Raw genomic sequence first — 4,240 nt, 5'->3', positions numbered from 1 at the left:
CGCCACACCCCCACCCCGTCCCGCCGGTCTGCCTGAGAACCCCAGGGACAACCCTGGATCTGTTTGCTTCGACTGCCTGCCCCTGAAACGCGCTCCACTTCACGTGATTGATGTGAAGTCCCTGAATGCAGCTTCAGGCCAAAATGGCCGCCCGCCGGTAGAGAGAGTTATTTTTTTTATTTCTTTATTTTTTAACTTCTCCGTAAAACAGATGTTCTGATATCCATATATACATATTTTGTTGATAAAAAGAGGAATAAAAAAAATGTCTTTTGGCAAATTCGGCATTTGGCTGTTTGCCAGAAGACATGTTTAGTTTCTAAATAAGCAAAAAAACGCCACTGGATAAACTTAAAGGGCCCATATTGTGAAAAAAATCCAATTTTTTTGTTTTGGGTTTATGAATGTCCTCTGATCTGGTTTCTGAGTGTCCTCTGTCTCCAGTCTCCGGGTGAGCTGTCCAACATCTGCACGGCTTCCTACGTCACTAGAGACGAGGTGGCTAACCGTAGCATGCTAGCTCTAGCCACTAGTGGACCAGAATCTCCAAAAGAACTACTTCCTGTCCCTGTTCTACTTCCTGTCCCTGTTGTGTCCCTGGTCTAGAAGAAGTCTCCCAGCTGGTCCTGCCTTGGATTGACCAAAGCTGGAGAAAGAGTTAACAGCTGATGGATCTTACCGAGCTACTGAGCATGTGCAGCTTCCAACAAAGATAGGATAGAAGGGAGATGTCTCACTCTGGAGATAAAACTAGAGAGATGTCTCACTCTGGAGATAAAACTAGAGAGACGTCTCACTCTGGAGATAAAACTAGTGAGATGTCTCACTCTGGAGATAAAACTAGAGAGATGTCTCACTCTGGAGATAAGACTAGAGAGACGTCTCACTCTGGAGATAAAACTAGAGAGATGTCTCACTCTGGAGATAAAACTAGAGAGATGTCTCACTCTGGAGATAAAACTAGTGAGATGTCTCACTCTGGAGATAAAACTAGAGAGATGTCTCACTCTGGAGATAGAATTAGAGAGATGTCTCACTCTGGAGATAAAACTAGTGAAACACTGACTTTTTGTTAGAGTAATGGCGGTACCATGCAGCAGAAAAACACTGTTTGAAACTGGAAGAAAAAGTCTATTTTCAGTAAAAGCTGAAGGGATAGAAAGCGTCTCCAGCTGTGATTTAAGGGGCTTCACATCTAAAAAACACGAGTGGACTAGTGGACTAACAACACGTTGCACTCGTGGCTTTCTAAATCCGTTTCCTTAGTCAAGCAAACGCATTTAAATTCTTATTTTTCCCAGAACTTACATTGACTTCTGTCCTAAACGTGAGCTGCTGAGATCGAGGTGTTGGCCGGGGGAAAAGTCGGAGAAACGAAGGACAACGCCGTGATTTCTGTTGGAGAATATCCTTAAAACGCTGCCCGAGTTTGGTCTTTTTCTTTTGCTCTGAAGATGCATTCAAAAAAAAAAAAAACTGCCCTGAAGAAGACGAGATGTTACACAGTGTGATGAATACTAACCATGAAGATGCTGATGGAGTAATGATGTCTTTGTGTTGTCTTAGGGTCAAATATGGCCCGTTATCAAAGGTCTTTATATCAGAAATATGGATTTCTTCCAATCAAATTGCCCAAAAATAACATGGATACATGATGTGAGTCTGAGCAGGAACAAGTTATAATAATAACTTTCTTTTAATTTCCCCGACTAACGTTTGACATTAAACCTTCTGAGGTTCATTCAACACGCTCGGATCAGAACTACTGGTCCAGACTAGGCATCCGTTCTGCTTTTTAACTCCAAAATTGGGTAAAATGTAATTTAAAGTTGGTTTAATGACCGTGAATTTTAAGAAAAAAGACAAAAACATTGGAAAAAGTGCCCAAAAAATGTGAATTTTCATTTCTGACCCAGAAGGAGAACACGTTCATGGACGTGGACGTGAAGACAACGTGAGCTCGAGACAAAAACATCTTAAACATGTCTGCCGTTCAGAAAGAAAGTCAACGCCAGGATGTGATGTCATTGGTTGTTTTGAAAGACTCACATTTAATAGCTAACTCCCTAGCTAGGATCTCTCGTCTCGCACAGTATACGTCAACTAACTAGCTAGCTAGGTAGCTAACTTTCAAAATAGTAATCATTACTTTGAAGCTAGCTACCTACCTAGCTAGCTTAGTAGCTGGCTAGCTAGCTAGGTGGCTGGCTAGCTTAGTAGCTGGCTAGCTAGCTAGGTAGCTGGCTACCTTAGTAGCTGGCTAGCTAGCTTAGTAGTTAGCTAAGTAGTTGTCTTGCCAGCTAAGTAGTTGTCTTGCCAGCTAAGTAGTTGTCTTGCTAGCTAAGTAGTTGGCTTGCCAGCTAAGTAGTTGTCTTGCTAGCTAAGTAGTTAGCTAAGTAGTTGTCTTGCCAGCTAAGTAGTTAGCTAAGTAGTTGTCTTGCTAGCTAAGTAGTTAGCTAAGTAGTTGTCTTGCTAGCTAAGTAGTTAGCTAAGTAGTTGTCTTGCTAGCTAAGTAGTTAGCTAAGTAGTTGGCTTGCTAGCTAAGTAGTTAGCTAAGTAGTTGGCTTGCCAGCTAAGTAGTTGTCTTGCTAGCTAAGTAGTTAGCTAAGTAGTTGTCTTGCTAGCTAAGTAGTTAGCTAAGTAGTTGTCGTACACTGTGCGAGACGAGAGCAGTCCATCCCGGTCCACAACAGGACACATTTTTCCCCGAATTAACCCTGGTGTTGTCCTCCCGGGTTAAGAAAAACTGAGAAAATTTGACTTTTTTGTCCCATTTTCAGACTTTTTTTGTAAGTTTCCACTCCCACCACTTTACTAGTTTTACTACTTTCTGGAATTCATGGTCAATAACCCTCGTTTATGTATAATTAAACCTCATATTAGTGATAAAAACAGAAATTATGAATTATGTTGACTAATAGTTAAGATCAGTTGTATTTATAAAGAGCGTTGGAGGGAATCAGATCCATGTTTTGTGGTAATTTGGTTAAAAAGAAACTCAGATTTCAGACATTTTTTAAAGGGGTCGAATGTGACCCGAGGATGACCATGAGGTCTGGAGGGGGTCTAGATGGAGGTCTAGAGGGGGTCTAGAGGAGGTCTGGAGGGGGTCTAGAGTGCGGTCTAAAGGAGTTCTGGAGGGGGTCTAGATGGCGGTCTAGAGGAGGTCTGGAGGGGGTCTGGATGGCGGTCTAGAGGAGGTCTGGAGGGGTCTAGATGGCGGTCTAGAGGAGGTCTAGATGGCCGTCTGGAGGGGGTCTAGAGGAGGTCTGGAGGGGGTCTAGAGGAGGTCTGGAGGGGGTCTAGAGGGGGTCTAGATGGCGGTCTGGAGGGGGGACTTGGCCGTCACGCTCCGGTGAAAAGGAAGAAGAGTCTCGCTGTAACGGACTCCATGTTGTCCTGACTGCTGTCCATTGACATGCATTGTAATCCAGTTGTATAATAGTACATATTGTAGTATATTTGGACCTGTACAGAAACTACAGAAACACGTATTGTTGAGTTCTTTTCTTTTCGTTTGATTAACTTCTCTCTGGTTTGCTAATAAAAGGCTGACGATCCACGGCTTCGACATCGCTGTTTGCATGTGTGATGGATTTCAAAAACGCGACAATAAAATCACTTCCTGCACTGGTTCCTGCGTGTTGTCCTCACTCAGATTTAATGTTTACGGCGGTTATATCGGTCTGTGGAGGAGTTATTGGGGAGTTATTGCCACATTTCTACAGAAGAAATTAAACTATGGGGCATTTTTTAGGCCTTTAATGATATAAAATAACGATATTTACTTGTTTGTGTGTGTTTTTTGCTGTTATTGACAAAAATGCTGCTGCTGTAATATTTCCCTTTGTGGGATGAATAAAGTAAAATCAAATCTAATCTAAATTACGTTAATTACTGGGGAGACTGGTCCCCCCCCCCCCAAAGAAAATGCAACAAACGCTATATTTCCTGCATTGTGGTTATTTTTTGTGCATTTTCTGCATCTTTATTTATGTAAATATTATTTATAATTGAGCTGCTGTATTCAAAATTATTACAATTTACACACATGCCTGAACTACACACACACATACACATAGAGAGAGAGACAGACACACACACACACACATAGAGAGAGAGACACACACAAACACAGAAACACACACACACACACACACATAGAGAGAGAGACACACACACAGACACACACATAGAGAGAGAGACACACACAAACACAGAAACACACACACACACACAC

General features: G+C 42.2%; 1 protein-coding gene across 1 annotated transcript in view; it reads right to left on the bottom strand.

Moving 5' to 3' along the window:
- vcpip1 (valosin containing protein (p97)/p47 complex interacting protein 1) overlaps positions 1-4,240 on the bottom strand; it is a 12,920-nt gene that overhangs the window by 2,936 nt on the left and 5,744 nt on the right. The window lies entirely within an intron of this gene.

This window comes from Etheostoma cragini, chromosome 12, assembly GCF_013103735.1.
Source record: "Etheostoma cragini isolate CJK2018 chromosome 12, CSU_Ecrag_1.0, whole genome shotgun sequence".
In the NCBI taxonomy this organism is placed as follows: domain Eukaryota; kingdom Metazoa; phylum Chordata; class Actinopteri; order Perciformes; family Percidae; genus Etheostoma; species Etheostoma cragini.
Note: the sequence above shows the minus strand (reverse complement) of the source record. Positions and strands in the feature narration are given on the sequence as shown.